Here is a 17,860-nt window from a genome sequence, read left to right as displayed (position 1 = left end):
TGTCCCTTGTGACTGATTTTGATTGAAAATACGTATTATCAGATACACGTATAGTCACTCCTGCTCTCTTTTGGCTGCCATTTCATGGGATATCTTTTTACATCCTCTCACTTTAACCTATATATGTCCTTAGACTTGAAGTGAGCCTTTTGTAGACCGCATGGTATGGGTTCTTGTTGAAACTCACTTCAACCATTTTGTGTTCTTTGATTTGAGAACGTAGCCCGTTAAGGTCTACCTTACCCATTGATAAGGACTAAAACTTACCCGTTCACTGTTGTCTGTGTTTTTACTGCTGTTGTTGAAGTTACTTTGTATGTTTTTAATGTTGTACGAATTCATCCTTCACCTTCTCTGAAACTACAATAGCTTAACAGTCTTGGTGCTGAAAAAATAAAAGCATATTCAAGTGATAGGGTTTGAAACGTGTTCACAGTGGGAAGGAAACCACTGTACCAATACAGACAGAACCCTTTGGTAGGATTCATCATCTTTGTATTTTTGCTGTTTCAGACTCCGTAGTAGAGATTAGTGCGCTACATGATGTTCTCCCCCACCTGACGAGTTCTAAATGGACTGTCTTATTAGGGAGAAGCGCATGGAAAGAAGGTTAGTGAGTCAAACTCCCCTGCCCTCTGTCAGCAGTGGGTGTAAAAGGATTTAGCTGAATGCCTTCATTCTTTTTTTTTTTTTAAATAAATTTTATTTATTTATGTCTGCGTTGGGTCTTCGTTGCTGTGCGTCGGCTTTCTGTAGTTGCGGTGAGCAGGGGCTACTCTTCGTTGTGGTGTGCGGGCTTCTCATTGCAGTGGCTTCTCTTGTTGCAGGGCACGGGCTCTAGGCATGTGGGCTTCAGTAGTTGTGGCTCGCGGGCTGTAGAGCACAGGCTCAGTAGTTGTGGCACACGGGCTTAGTAGCTCTGTGGCCTGTGGGATCTTCCCGGAGCAGGACTCGAACGCATGTCCCCTGCAGTGGCAGGCGGATTGTTAACCAGTGCACCACCAGGGAAGCCCCTCCTTAATATATTTTGAATTTATATTTCTGTCTGGTGTGAGGAAATGTTCTAAATTAATTAGTTTACATGTAGCTGTCCAGTATTCCCAGCACCACTTATTGAAGAGACTATCTTTTCTCCATTGTATATTCTTTTTTTTTTTCTTTCTTTTTTTTTTTTTTTTTTTTTTGCGGTACGCGGGCCTCTCACTGTTGTGGCCTCTCCCATTGCGGAGCACAGGCTCCGGACGCGCAGGCTCAGCGGCCATGGCTCACGGGCCCAGCAGCTCCGCGGCATGTGGGATCTTCCCGGACCGGGGCACGAACCCGTGTCCCCTGCATCGGCAGGCGGACTCTCAACCACTGCGCCACCAGGGAAGCCCTCTCCATTGTATATTCTTGCCTCCTTTGTAGTAGATTTATTCATCATACGTGTGTGGGTTTTTTTCTGGGGTCTCTCTTCTATTCCTTTGATCTGTGTGTCTGTTTTTGTGATTATTGTAGCTTTGTAGTCAGGGAGCATGCTATCTCCAGCTTTGGTCTTTTTTCTCAGGATTGCACTTGCAATGTGGGTATTTTGTGGTTCTGTATTTATTTTGGGATTATTTCTTCTGTTTGTGAAGAATGCCATGGGTATTTTGATAGGGATTTCTTTTTTTTTTTCCCTCTCTGCGGTACGTGGGCCTCTCCTACTGCGGAGCACAGGCTCCAGACGCGCAGGCTCAGTGGCCATGGCTCACGGGCCCAGCCACCCTGCAGCATGTGGGATCCTCCCAGACCGGGGCACGAACCCGTGTCCCCTGCATCGGCAGGTGGACTCTCAACCACTGCGCCACCAGGGAAGCCCGATAGGGATTTCTTTAAATCTGTAGATTGCTTTGAGTAATATGGTTATTTTAAAAAGATTAATTCTTCCAATCCAGAAGCATGGGGTATCTTTTCACTTATTTGTGTCATCTTCAATTTCCTTCATCAGTGTCTTATGCTTCTCAGGATATAAGTCTTTAATCTCTGTGGTTAAATTTATTCCTAGGTATTTTATTATTTTTGGTACAATCATAAATTTTTTCTTAACTTCTCTGTTAGTTTATTAGTGCAGAGAAAAATAACAGATTTCTGTATATTAATTTTGTATACTTCAATGAAAATAAAATTAACAAATGGGACCTCATTAAACTTAAAAGCTTTTGCACAGCAGAGGAAACCATAAACAAGATGAAAGGATAATTCTCAGAATGGGAGAAAATATTTGCAAATGAAGCACCTGACAAAGGATTAATCCCCAAAATATACAAACAGCTCATGCAGCTCAATATCAAAAAAACAGCCCAATAAAAAAATGGGCAGAAGACCTAAATAGATATTTCTCCAAAGAAGACATACAGATGGCCAACAAACACATGAAAAAATGCTCAACGTCACTAATTGTTAGAGAAATGCAAATCAAAACTACAATGAGGTATCAGCTCTCACCCATCAGAATGGCCATCATTAAAAAATCTAGAAACAATAAATGCTGGAGAGGGTGTGGAGAAAAGGGAACCCTCCTGCACTGTTGGTGGGAATGTAAATTGATACAGTTACTATGGAGAACAGTATGGATGTTCCTTAAAAAACTAAAAATAGAACTACCATATGACACAGCAATCCCAGTACTGGGCATATACCCTGAGAAAACCATAATTCAAAAAGACACATGCACTCCAGTGTTCATTGCAGCAGTATTTACAATAGCCAGGTCATGCAACCAACCTAAGTGTCCATCGATGGATGAATGGATAAAGAAGATGTGGCACATATATACAATGGAATATTCCTCAGCCATAAAAAGGAATGAAATTGGGTCATTTGTAGAGACATGGATGGACCTAGAGAATGTCATACAGAGTGAAGTTAAGTCAGAAAGAGAAAAACAAATATCATATATTGACATATATATGTGGAATCTAGAAAAATGTTATAATTGATCTTATTTGTAAAACAGAAATAGAGACACAGATGTAGAGAACAAACATATGGTCACTAAGGGAGGGGGGGCGTGGAAAGAACTGGGAGATTGGGATTGACATATATACACTAATGATACTATGTATAAAATACATAACTAATGAGAACCTACTGTATAGCACAGGGAACTCTATTTGGTGCTCTGTGGTGACTTAAGTGGGAAGGAAATCCAAAAAAGAGGGGATATATGTATATGTATAGCTGATTCACTTTGCTGTACAGAAGAAACTAACAACATTATAAAGCAACTATACTCCAATAAAAATTAATGAAAAAAAGAAAAATATATGTATACTTCAAATTTAATGAATTTATTTATGCTAATAATTTGTTGGTGAGATCTTTAGGGTTTTCTCTACATATTATCATGTTGTCTGCAAACAGTGACAGTTTTACTTCCTTTACAAATTAGATCCTATTTTGTATTTTTATTGTTTTTTTTGCTGTGGCTAGAAATACTAATACTGTGTTGAATAAAAGTGGTGAGAGTGGGCATCCTTGTCTTGTTCCTGTTCTTAGAGGAAATGCTTTCAGCTTTTCACTGTTAAGTATGATGTTAGGTCTGCTTTTGTCATTTATACCCTTTATTTTATGTATGTATGTATGTATGCATGCATTTATTTATTTATTCATTTATTTATTTATTTAGGCCATACCATGCAGCATGCGGGATCCTAATTCCTTGACCACGATTGAACCAGCACCCCCTGCAGTGGAATTGCAAATTTCTAACTACTGGGCTGCCAGGGAAGTCCCTGTCCTTTATTATAAAAAGGTATGTTGCCTCTATATTCACTTTGTTGAGAGTTTTTTTTTTAATTTTTAAAATTTATTTTTGGCTGCATTGGGTCTTCGTTCTGTGCGCAGTCTTTCTCTAGTTGCGGCGAGCGGGGGCTACTCTTCGTTGCGGTGCATGGGCTTCTCATTGCGGTGGCTTCTCGTTGTGGAGCACGGACTCTAGGCGTGCGGGCTTCAGTAGCTGCGGTGTGTGGACTCAGTAATTGCAGCATGCAGGCCCTAGAGCACGCAGGCTTCAGTAGTTGTGGCACACGGGCTCAGTAGTTGTGGCTCGCGGGCTCTAGAGAGCAGGCTCAGTAGTTGTGGCGCAGAGACTTAGTTGCTCAGTTGCATGTGGGATCTTCCCAGACCAGGGGTTGAACCCGTGTCCCCTGCATTGGCAGATGGATTCTTAGCCACTGCGCCACCAGGTAAGTCTCAAGAGTTTTTATCATAATTCAAATGTTGAATTTTGTTGAATTTTGCCAAATGCTTTTGCTGGAGGTATGAATATGATCATATGTTTTATCCTTTGTTCTGCTAATCTGGTGTGTCACTTAATTGATTTGCATATACTGAATCCTTCCTGCATTGCTGAGATAATCCCATTTGATCATGGGGTATGGTTCTTTTGATGTATTGTTGAATTCAGTTTACTAATATTTTGTTGAGGATTTTTGCATCTATGTTCATCAGGGATATTGGCCTTTAATTTACCTTTTTTGGTACTGTGTTTATCTGTTTTTCATATATGGGTGATGCTGGTCTCAGAGAGTAAGACTGAAAGCATTTCTTCTTCAATTTTGGGGGATAGTTCGAGAAGGATAGATGTTAACTTTCCTTTAAATGTTTGGTAGAATTTGTTAGTGAAGCCACCTGGTCCTGGACTTTTCTTTATTGGGAGTTTTTTGATTACTGATTGTTCCATTTCTAGTAATTGATGTGTTTCGATTTTTTTATTTATCACTAACTCAGTCTTGGAAGATTTATGTTTTTAGGAATTTATCCACTTCTTCTAGGTTGTCCAATTTGTTGGTGTATAATTGTTTGTAGTAATCTCTTATGACACTTTGTATTTCTGTGGTGTCTGTTGTAACTTCATCTCTTTCATTTCTGATTTATTTGGGCCCTCTCTTTTTAAAAAAACATACTACTTTTGTCTTTTATTCTTTACAGACGCTTAATAAGCATTTGATCTACTACCCTTACTGTATACTTTTTCCAGTGAGAATTTTACTTTTGTGTGTTTTCTTGTTACTATCAATAATTAGTGAGACTTCTTTTAAGCTTAAGTAAATTGCTTCAACATTGCTTATAAGGCTGCTTTATTAGTGATGAACTCTTTTAGCTTTCCTAGTCTGGGAAAATCCTGATCTCTCCTTCAATTCTGAATTGTAATCTAGCTGGTAGAGTATTCTTGTTGTAGGTTTTTTCCTTTTAGCCCATTGAATATATTCTGTCATTCCTTCCCGGTCTGCAAGGTCTGCTGAAAAGTCAGTTGATAGTCTTATGGGACTACCTTGCACATAACTACATGCTTTTATCTCACTGCTTCTATGATGCCTCTTTATCTTTATTTTTTTTGACACTTAAACTATAATCTGTCTTGGTGTGGACCTGTTTGTCTTCATCTTGTTTGGGACTCTGTGTTTCCTGGACCTGGATGTCTTTTTCCTTCCCCAGGTTAGGAAAGTTATCAGTTATTATATCTTCTAATAAGTTCTCTACCCCTTTCTCTCTTCTCCTATTTCTGGGACCCTTATAATGCTCATGTTAATATTCTTGATGTTGTCTCAGAGGTCTCTTTGCCTATAGTCTTAATTCTTTTGTCTTCTTGCTATTCAGCTTGGTTGATTTTCACTACTCTGTTTTCCATTTCACTGATCTGTTCTTCTTTTTTAAAAAAATATTTATTTATTTATTTTTGGCTGTGTTGGGTCTTTGTTGCTGTGCAAGAGCTTTCTCCAGTTGTGGCGAGCAGGGGCTGCTTTTCGTGTGCATGGGCTTCTCATTGCAGTGGCTTCTCTTGTTGAGGAGCATGGGCTCTAGGTGTGCGGGCTTCAGTAGTTGTGGCATGCAGGCTCAGTAGTTGTGGCACATGGGCTCAGTAGTTGTGGCTCGTGGGCTCTAGAGCGAAGGCTCAGTAGTTGTGGCACATGGGCTTAGTTGCTCCGTGGCATGTGGGATCTTCCTGGACCAGGGCTCGAACCTGTGTTCCCTGCACTGACAGGTGGATTCCTAACCACTGTCCCACCAGGGAAGTCCTCATCTTTTCTTCTGTATCATATAATCTAATGTTGCTTCCCTCTAGTTTGTGTGAGTGAGTGAGTGAGTGAGTGAGTGTGTGTGTGTGTGTGTGTGTGTGTTTTAATCTCAGTTATTTTATTTTTCAGCTGTTTGGTTCTTTTGGATATTTTATTACTTTTTGTTGAAATTCTCACTATGTCCATCTATTCTTCTCCTGACTTGGGTGAGATTCTTTATAATAATTACCTTGAACACTTTTTTTTTCCAGATAGAATCCTTATCTCTGTTTCATCTAGTTCTTTTTCTGACGTTGTGTCTTGTTACTTCATTTGTAACATGTTCGTCTCTTTCCTTACGTTTCCCAATTCTCTGTGCATTTCTCTTTTTATTTTTTTTATGTCTGATTTTTTTTTAAGAAGATGTTGGGGGTAGGAGTTTATTAATTAATTAATTAATGTTTGCTGTGTTGAGTCTTCGTTTCAGTGCGAGGGCTTTCTTTAGTTGTGGCAAGCGGGGGCCACTCTTCATCGTGATGTGCGAGCCTCTCCCTATCGCGGCCTCTCTCGTTGCGGAGCACAGGCTCCAGACGCGCAGGCTCAGTAGTTGTGGCTCACGGGCCTAGTTGCTCCGTGGCATGTGGGATCCTTCCAGACCAGGACTCAAACCCGTGTCCCCTGCATTAGCAGGCAGATTCTCAACCACTGCACCACCAGGGAAGCCTGCATTTCTCTTCTGTAGGTTCAGGTTGTTACACTCCCGGGTCTCGGAGAAGTGGCCTCATATAGGAGATGACTGATAGGGCCAAGCAGCATTTTCTCCTCCGGCCAGCAGAGCTGCATGCTCCAGGGGTGTCCCCTGTGTGGGCTGCACACACCTTTCTCTTACGGCAGGGCCAACTACTGTGCACAAGCTGGTAGGCGGTGTTGGACCCTGGCCTAAATGGCTGTAAGGCCCTGCATTATATGATTGCCGTGGGTGTGCTGATAGCCAAGGCAGCCCTCTGTTATGGGTGGCTGTGTGGTGCTCCAGGTGCACAGGTGGACAGGGTAGGCCCCCAGTGTGTCTGATCGTGAGGCCTTGTGGTGCAGGAGTGCGATGGGCATGGTGGTAGATGGGGCAGGCCCCTGATTCTGATCAGTTCCAGGGAAGACTCTAAAATGTTGCCTGCCAGTGTCGCAGTCACTCGCGGGAATCCCAGCTGCCTCTTGCCTTTTCAAGAAGCTCTCCGAGATTAGCAAGTGGGTCTGACCTAGGTGTCTTTCACACTGCTGGCTCTGCACAGGGACTGAGAATGTGTGAGATTTGTGTGTGCCCTATGAGAGCAAAGTCTCAGTTTTCTTTAGCCTCCAGCTTTCCTGAAAGTAAGCCCTGTGGGTTTCCAAAGCCAGACCTGCTGTGTTCTTTTCTTCGCAGTGCAGGAACCTGGGGCTGAGCAGCCTGATGCAGGGCTCAGACCCTTCCCTCCATGTGGAGGACCTATGCAATTGTGATATCTTCCAGCTGTGGGTCACTGTGCTCTACGTGTGGGTTCCAGCTAGACAGTGTTTCCAGTCCTTCCTCCCTGCCTTGTGGTTTCTCCTTCTTCATATCTTTAGTTGTGGAAAGTGTTCTCTGCTAGTCGTCAGGTCATTCTCAGAGATAATTCCCGTGTAGGTTGTTGTAATTTGGGTGTGTCCGTGGCGGGAGGGGAGCTCAGTATCTTCCAACTCTATCATCTTGATCCCCTCTCAAGAAAAAATTTTAAAATATATGCATTTATTACTGTAAACATAACTCTTTGAATAGCATTGTTTTTCCTGTATTCCGTAAATGTAGGTACTTTGTGTTTCCAATTTTAAAGATTTTTAAAATTTCCCTTTTGATTTATTCTTGTATTCATTGGCTATTGAGGAGCTTGTGCAATTTCTAAGGGTTCTTGAATGTTCAATTATTCTTAATATTAAATTTCAGTTTCATACCATTGTGGTTGGAAATGATACTTGATATGATTTCAGTCTTCTTGGATTTTTGAAGACTAGTTCTGCGGCTTAATATTTTACCTATCCTAGGAAATGTTCTATGTGTACTTAAGAAAAATGGAAATTTGCTGCTGTTGAATGGAATGTACTACATATGTCTGTTAGTTTCACTTGATATCAAGTGTGTGTTCATGTTCAGTGTTTCCTGATTAATATTCTGTCTGGATGAGCTATACAGTGTTGAAAGTTGGATATTGACGTTTCTTACCATTATTTAATTTCTGCACATTTTCAGCTTCATATGTGTTAATATTTTCTTTATATGTTTAGAGGCTCCAATGCTGGATACATATATATTTATAATTGTCATAATTGACTGATGAATTAATCCCTTTATCATTTATGATAACCTTCTTTTCTTTGAGAGGTTTGACCTAAAGTCTTTTATGCCTGATAATAGACTAGTCAGGCAAGTATCATTTGCATGGAATATCTTTCTTACAATCATTCAGTTTTATCCTATATATGGATTTAAAGTTAACATAAATATTTTGTACACAGTATATAATTGTACTTTTTAAAATCCACTCAGCCACCCTATGGATTATTTAAATTGAAGTATAGTTGATTTACAATGTTACATTAGTCTCAGGGGAACAACATATGAATTTAATATTTTTATAGATCACACTCACTTAAAGTTATACAAAATAATGGCTATATTTCCCTGTGTTGTATGATATATCCTTGTTTGTTTATTTTATACATAGGGGTACTGGATTAAGAGAAACAAACTACTGTCTCTCCCTCCCCCCTTCATTCTCCCCATTGGTAACCACTAATTTGTTCTCTGTGAGTCTATTTCTATTTTGTTATATACATTCCTTTCTTGCATTTTTTAGAATCCACATAGAAGTGAAAACAGAGTATTTGTCTTTCTCTAACTTAGTTCACTAGGTATAAATATTCTAGGCCCATCCACCTTGTTGCAAGTGGCAGAATTCTGTTTTTGCTTTTTAAAGGCATCTCCATATTGTTCTCTGTGGCGCCTCTTACCATTTTACATCTCACCAACAGCATAGGAGGGTTCCCTTTTCTCCACACCCCCTCCAGTATTTATTGTTTGTAGACTTTTTGATGATGGCCATTCTGACTGGAGATAGTTTTGATTTGCATGTCTCAAATAATTTGAGATGTTGAGCATCTTTTCATGTTTTTTTTTTTTAAGTGTGAGAAAAAGTTACAGTTGAAATTGGCTTTTTGAAAGTCTTACCATTTTAATTTTTTTTTTTAATACCTACCACAGGACATTTTTTGAGGGCAGGTGTCATTTACACCCTAGCAGTCCTTGCTAATATTAAGTGCCCATAAGCACATGTTTTAAAGTTACTGTTGTGGAAATGGCCACAGGCAGGAGGATTTATTCATGCTCCACTCTGGTTACTCGGGTAAACAGCGCCATTGTGGAAGTCGGGTTCCTGGGTTGTACATTAGTGTGCACTGTGCCAGAACAAACACCCAAAATCTTGTGTCTCATTACTTCTTGTTTTTTGTTAATTTTAATTTTTTATTAGAGTTGATTTACAATATTGTGCTTGTAGGAGTACAGAATCTTGTTCAGTTATATATATTCATATTCTATTCACCTTCAGATTCTTTTTCCATATAGGTTATTAGAGAGTGTTGAGTAGGCTTCCCTTTGTTATACAGTAGGTTCTTGTTGATTATCTGTTTTATATATATTAGTGTGTATAGGTTTTTCCCAACATCCTAATTTATCTCTTCCCCCGACCTCTCCCGTTGGGTAACCATAAGTTTCTTTCCTAAGTCTGCGAGTCTGTTTCTCTCTCTCTCTCTCTTTTTTTTTGACTGCACTGTGCGGCATGCAGGATATTAGTTCTCCCAACACTAGGGATCAAAGCTGCGCCCCCTGTAGTGGAAGCTCAGATTCTTAACCATTGGACCACCAGGAAAGTTCCTGTTTCTTTCTTGTAAATTAGTTCATTGGTATCAATTTTTAAATTCCACCTGTAAGTGGTGTCATGATATTTGTCTTTCTCTTTCTGACTTACTTCACTTAGTATGATCATCTCTAGGTCCATCTATATTGCTGCAAATGGCATCCTTTAATTCTTTTTCATTTCTGAGTAATATTTCATTGTGAACATGTACCTTTTCTTCTTTATCCATTCATCTCTCGATGGACATTTTGGTTGCTTCCAGGTCTTGGCTATGGTAAATGGTGCTGCAGTGCATGTTTAGTTGCATGTATCTTTTCCAATTCTGGTTTTCTCTTGATATATGCCCAGGAGTGGGTCTGCCATATCCTATAGTAGCTCTGTTTTTATTGTTTAAAGTCACTTCCATACTGTTCTCTATAGAGGCTGTTACCACCTTAGATCCCACCAGAAGCACAGGAGGGTTCCCTTTTCTCTAAGCACTGTCCAGCATTTATGGTTTGTAAACTTTTTGATGATGGCTATTCTGACTGGTGCAGGTGATACCTCGTTGTAGTTTTGATTTACATGTCTCTAATATACCGTGATAGTGAGCATCATTTCATGTGCTTTTTTTTTTTTAAACTCTGTGAGTAAAATTTACCTGTTGAAATTGGCTTCTGGAAAGTCTGCCCTGTTTTGACTTTTTTTTTTTTTTTTTTTTTTTTTAAAGTTTAGACTTTTTTTTTTTTTTTTTTCGCATTACAGACCCTGCCTGCTGCTCTGCGGCATGTGGGATCTTCGCAGACTGGGGCACGAACCCGTGTCCCCTGCATCGGCAGGTGGACTCTCAACCACTGCGCCACCAGGGAAGCCCTGTTTTGACTTTTTTTGCTGTTACCTACCCCAGATCATTTATCGAGGTCAGGGGTCATTTACAACCCTGCAGTCTTTGTGAATTCAGTGCCCATAAGCACTGGTTTTAAAGTTGCTGTTGCCGAAAGGATCCACAAGGCGGCAGGATTTCTCATGCTCGACTCTGGTTACCTTGGTAACGAGAGCCTTAATGGAAGTCATGTTTCAGCGTTGTATATTAGAGTGGAGTGTGCCAGAACAAATAACCAAAAGCTTGTGTCTCATTACTGCTTGTTTTATTTTAAATTTAATGCTTATTATTGGACTAAAGTTGATTTACAATGTTGTGTTTGTTGTAGGTGTACAGAATCTTCTTGTTATACATATACATATATCTATTCATCTTCAGTTTCTTTTCAGATATAGGTTATTATAGAGTGTTTAGTACACCTCCCTTGCTATACAGTAGGTCAATGTTGATTATCTATTTTATATGTATTTGTGTGTGTATGTTCATCCCAACCTCCTAATTTATCCCATCCACCCACCTTTCCCTTTTTGGTAACTATAAGTTTGTTTCCCAGGTCTGTGCATCTGTTTCACTTCTATGATTTAGTTCATTAGTATCAATTTTTACATTCCTCCTGTAAGTGATATCATATGATATTTGTCTTTCTCTTTCTGACTTACTGCACTTACCACGATTATCTTTAGGTCCATTTATGTTGCTGCAAACAGCATTATTACATTCTTTTTCATGGCTGAGTAATATGCCATGGTGTACATGTATCACTTCTTTTTTATTCATTCATCTGTCAATGGACATTTTAGATGCTTCCAGGTCATGGCTATTGTAAAGAGTGCTGCAGTGCATGCTTGGGTGCATGTATATTTTCAAATACTGGTTTTCTCCAGATATACTCTTAGGAGTGGGACTGCAGGATCATATGGTAGCTCTGTTTTTACCTTTTAAAGGCACTTTCATACTGTTCTCTATAGTGGCTGTTACCATTTCCATCCCAAGAGCAGCATAGGAGGGTCCCCTTTTCTCCACCCCCCACTCCAGCATCTATTGTTTGAGGATATTTTGATAATGGTCACTCTGACTGCTGCAAGACTTTGATTTGCATGTCTCTAGTAATTCGCGATATTGAGCATCATTTCATGTGCTTTTTTTTTTTTTTTTGCTGTACGCGGGCCTCTCACTTTTGTGGCCTCTCCCGTTGCGGAGCACAGGCTCTGGATGCGCAGGCCCAGCGGCCATGGCTCACGGGCCCAGCCGCTCCGCGGCATGTGGGATCCTCCCGGACTGGGGCACGAATTCATGTCCCCTGCGTCGGCAGGCGGACTGTCAACCACTGCGCCACCAGGGAAGCCCTCATGTGCTTCTTAAAAAAAACATTTTAGGTAGTATTTACCTGTTGATATCGTCTTCATGAAAGTCTGCGATTTTTAGGTTTTTATGTGTGTGTGTGTGTTTTTTTTAAGAATACTTATCCCCAGAAATTTTTTGAGGGCTGGTATCTTTTATAGCCCAACAGTGCTTGTGAATATTAAGTCCCCATAAGCAATAGTTTTAAAGTTGCTGTTGCGGGAAAGGGCCACAAGGCGGCAGCATTTCCTCCAAGACCAGCTCTGGTTACCCAGGCAACCAGAGCCATTGTGGAAGTCGGGTTCCCGGATTGTACATGAGTGTGGAATATGCCAGAACAAACAACCAAAAGCTCGATCTCATCACTTCTTGGTTTTTTTTTCTAATTTAAGTTTTATTTTTTCTTTGAGTAACAGCAATATACAATGTTCTATGTTTTGTAGGTGTACAGGATTTTTTCATTTATACATACAAATATATCTATTCATTTTTGTATTCTTTTCCCTTATAAGTTATTCCAGAGTGTTGAGCAGACCTACCTTGGCATACTTAGGTCCCTGCTGATTATCGAATTTATACGTAATAGTTTGTATTTGTTAATCCCAGCCTCCTAATTTATCCCTTTCCCACATCTTTCCCCTTTGGTAAGCATAAGTTTTTGTTTTCTAAGTCTGTGAGACTTTTTCTATTTTGTCAATTAGTTCATTGGTGTGAATTTTCAGATTCCACCTATAAGTGATATTATATGGTACTTTTCTTTTTGATTCTAACTTAGTATGATTATCTCTGGGTTTGTCTATGTTCCTGCAAATGGCATTGTTTCATTCATTGTCAGTCCCGAGTAATATTCTGTTGTGTACTTGTACAACTTCTTTATCCATTCATCTGTCGATGGATATTTTGGTTGCTTCAAGGTCTTGGCTATTGTAAGTGGTGCTGAAGTTCACATTTGGGTGCAAGTTTTCTGTCAAATTCTGATTTTCTCTGGATATACTCTAGGAGTGGGACTGCTGGATCATATGGTAGCTGTATATTTACCTTTTAAAGGCACTTCCATATTGTTCTCTACAGAGGCTGTTACCATTTACATCCCACGTGCAATATAGGAGGGTCCCTTTTTCTCCAACCCAATCCAGCATTTATTGCTTGTAGACATTTTGATAATGGCCATTCTGACTGCTGTGAGGTGATACTTCGTTGTAGTGTTGATTTGCATGTCTTTAATGATTTGTGATATTGAGAATCATTTCATGGACTTTTTTTTTAAACAGTGTGAGTAGTATTTACCTGTTGATATTGTCTTCATGAAACTCTACCCTATTTTGTTTTTGTTTTTTTTAGAATACTTACCCCCAGAAATTTTTTGAGGGCTGGTATCTTTCACAGCCCAGCAGTGCGTGTGAATATGAATTAGTGATAATTTAAAAAGCTGCTGTTGCAGGTAATGGCCAAAAGGCGGCAGGATTTCTTCCAAGACCAACTCTGGTTCGTGTTTTGGGGTTATAAATTAGAGTGAAATATGGCAGAACAAACAACCAAAGCTTCTGTCTCATCACTTCTTTTTGTAAAATTTTTATTTTGGGGGCAGTAACAGTGATATACAATGTTCTGTGTTTTGTAGGTGCCCAGAATCTTTTTCATTTATGTATAGACATACATCTACTCATCTTTTTTTTTTTTTTTTAAACCTGGTTCATTTTTTTTTTGATTTTTTTTAATGCTTGGCTTATTTATTTATTTATTTATTTATTTATTTTTTGGCTGTGTTGGGTCTTCGTTTCTCTGCGAGGGCTTTCTCCAGCTGTGGCAAGCGGGGGCCACTCTTCATCGCGGTGCGCGGGCCTCACACCATCGCGGCCTCTCCTGTTGCGGAGCACAGGCTCCAGAAGCGCAGGCTCAGTAGTTGTGGCTCACGGGCCTAGTTGCTCCGTGGCATGTGGGATCTTCCCAGACCAGGGCTCGAACCCGCGTCCCCTGCACCGGCAGGCAGATTCTCAACCACTGCGCCACCAGGGAAGCCCATCTACTCATCTTTAGATTCTCCTTCCTTATAGGTTATTCCAGAGTGTTGAGCAGACCTACCTTGGTATACTTAGGTCCCTGCTGATTATCGAAATCTTATGTGATAGTTTGTATTTGTTAATCCCAGCCACTTAATTTACATTTCCCCACTTCTTTCCTCTTTGGTAACCGTAAGTTTATTTTTTAAGTCTGTGAGACTTTTTCTGTTTTGTCAATTAGTTCATGGTTGTGAATTGTTAGATTCCACCTATAAGTGATATCACATGATACTTGTCTTTCTGATTCTGACTTACTTCACTAACTATGAATATCTCTAGTTTCATCTGTGTTCCTGCAAATGGCATTATTTCCTTCTTTGTCATGCAGGAGTAATATTCCTTGTGTGCATGTACCAGTTCTCCTTAATCCATTCATCTGGTGATGGACATTTGGGTTGCTTCCGGGTCTTCGCTATTGTAAGCGGCGCTCTAGTGCACATTTGTGTGCGTGTTTCATTTGGAATTCTTTTTTTCTCTAGATATGCTCTTAGGATTGGGACTCCCAGATCATATGGCAGCTGTATTTTTACCTTTTAAAGGCACTTCCCTTTTTTTCCCTGTATTGGCTGTTACCATTTACATCCCACCTGAAACACAGGATGCTCTGCTTTTCACCTCACGGTGCACTCCCGCATTTATTGTTTGTAGATATTTTGAAAATGGCCATTATGACTGCTGTGAGGTGATACCTCCTTGTAGTTTTGATTTTCATGACTGTAATAATTCATGATATTGAGCATCATTTCGTGTGCTTTTTGTTTTTTTAAACAGTGTTAGTAGTAATTATCTTTTGATAGCGTCTTCATGAAAGTCTTCCCTTCTTTAAAAAAACTTTTTTTGATTACTTACCCCTGGAATTTTTTTGAGGGCTGGTGTCTTTTACAGCCCTGCAGTCCTTGTGAGTATTAAGTCCGCATAAGCAATCGTTTCAAAGTTGCTGTTTCAGGAAACGGCCACAAGGAGGCAGGAGTTCTTCGGAGCCCAGTTACGGTCACTGGCAAGCAGAGCCTTAGCGGATGTGGCGTTTTGGGGCTGCAAATTGGGGTGGAATGTGCCAGAACAAACACTGAAAGGCTTGTGTCTCATCACTTCTTGGTTTCTTTTCAATTCAGTTTTTATTTTTTATTGAAGTAACAGTGATACACAATGTTGTGTGTGTTGTAAGGGCAGAGAATGTTTTTAGTTTCTACATAAGCATATATCATCATCGGAGTCCTTTCCCGTATAGGTTATTACAGAGTGTTGGGTGGACCTCCCTTGGTACACCTCAGCCCTTGCTGATCATCTGTTTCACATGTAATATGTAATCCCAACTGTCTACATTATGGCTTCCACACATCTGTCCCCTTTGGTAACCATAAGTTTGTTTTTGAAGTCTGTGAGATATTTTTGTTTTGTCAATTAGTTCCTTGGTGTAAATTGTTAGATTCCACCTATAAGTGATGTCATATGATACTTGTCTTTCTAATTCTGACTTGTGTCACTTAGTATGATTATCTCTAGGTTTATCTAGGTTCCTGCAGTTGGCATTATTTCATTCATTTACATGGTTGATTCATATTCCATTGCCTACATGTACTACTTCTTTATCCATTCATGTCTCGATGGACATTTTGGTTGCTTCCAGGTCTTGGCTATTGTACATGGTGCTGCAGTGCACGTTTGGGTGCATGTTTTTGTTTTTTTTTTTCATTCTGGATTTTGGTGTATGTACTCTTAGGCGCCAGGCTGCTGGATCATATGATATCTCTATTTTTACCTTGTAAAGACATCTCCATACTATTCTCTATACTGGCTTTTACCATTTCCATCCCACCAGCACCATAGGAAGGTTCCCTTTTTCCATGCCTTTGCCACCATTTATATTTTGTAGACCTTTGGATGATGGCCATTCAGACTGGAGCGAAGTGACACCTCATTCTAGTTTTGATATGCGTGTCTCTAGTAATTCAAAATATTGAGCATCTTTTCATGTGCTTTCTTTTTCTTTTAAACAGTCTGAGTAGTATTTACTAGTTGACAATGTCTTCTGGATAGTCTGCCCTGTTTTCAATTATTTTCGATTACTTAACCCTGGACATTTTTGGATGGCAGGTATCATTGAGAGCCCAGTAGTCCTGGTGAATATATGAGGTGCTCATAAGCAATCGTCTTCAGGTTGCTATTTTGGGAAATGGCCACAAGGCGGCAGGAGTACCTCCTGCCCATCTCTAGTTACCCAGGCAATCAGAGCCTGAGGGCATGTCCTGTTTGGTGGTTGTCAGTTAGAGTGGAATGTGCCAGGACCAACACCCAACAGCTTGTGTCTCCTTATCTTTTTTTTAAATTCAATTAATTTTTATTTTTTATTGGAGTAACAGTGATATACAACGTTGCGTGTGCTGTAAGTGTCCAGAAGTTTTCAGTTATACGTGGACATACATCTATTCATCTCTGGAATCTTTCCCCACATAGGTTTTTACAGGTTGGAGATAGAACTTCTTGGTATACATAGGTCCTTGCTGATTATCTATTTTATATGTACTAGTTTGTATTAGTTAATCCCAACTTCCTAATTCAACCATTGCCCCCTCTTACCCCTGTGGTAACCATAGGTTTGTTTCTTAAGTCTCTGAGTCTTTTATCTTTTCTCAATTAATACAGTGATGTGTATTTTTAAATTCGACCTATTAGTGATATCAAATGATATTTGTGTTTCTGATTCTGACTTAGCTCACTTCGTAGGAGTCTCCCTAGATTTACTTATGTTCCTGCAAATGGCATTCTTTTATTCTTGTTCATGGCTGAGGCTTCTTCCATTGTGTACATGTGTCACCTCTTCTTTATCCATTCATCTGTCCATGGACATTTTTTATGCTTCCATGTATTGGCTATGGTAAATCATGCTACAATGCTCGGTTGGGTGCATGTGTCTTTTGGAAATCTGGATTTCTCCGCATATAGTCTTCAGAATGGGACTGCCGGATCATAGCGTAGCTGTGTTTTTACCTTTGAAAGGTACTTCCATACTCTGCTCCATAGTGGCTCTTACCACTTACATCCCACAAGCACCATAATGGGTTTCCTTTTCCCGGCGCCCTGTCCACAATTTATTCCTAGTAGACTTGATGATGGCCTTTCGGACTGGTGCAAGGTGAACCCTCGTTGTAGTTGACATACAATATTATATTTGACTTAAGTGTACAACATACAACAAATAAGTAATTTACCAGATAAAGACTTCAAAACATTAGTAATAACACTAACCGAATTAGAAAAAAATAGATGAACGCTATATGAAATTTAACAAGGAAATAGAAAATATGAAAAAGAAACAGAACTGAAATATACAATCAGTAAAATGAAAAAAAAAAACCCCAAAAAACTAGAAGCCATTCCTCTAAAATCCAGAACAATTCAAGAATGTCCACTCTTGCCACTTCTATTTAACATATTACTGGAAGTCCTAGCTGCAGCCATCAGAGAAGAAAACGAAAGGCACCCAAGTTGGAAGGGAAGTAGTAAAACTCACTATTTGCAGATGACATAATAGTATATATAGAAAATAAACCAGAAAACTATTTGAATAAATGCATTAATTTATTCAAAGTTGTAGAATGCAAGATTTATATGCAAAAATCTTCTGCTGTTGTAGACACAAATAATGTTCTATAA

Source organism: Mesoplodon mirus (genome assembly GCF_964341445.2).
Source record: "Mesoplodon mirus genome assembly, chromosome: 14".
NCBI classification, from domain to species: domain Eukaryota; kingdom Metazoa; phylum Chordata; class Mammalia; order Artiodactyla; family Ziphiidae; genus Mesoplodon; species Mesoplodon mirus.
Note: the sequence above shows the minus strand (reverse complement) of the source record.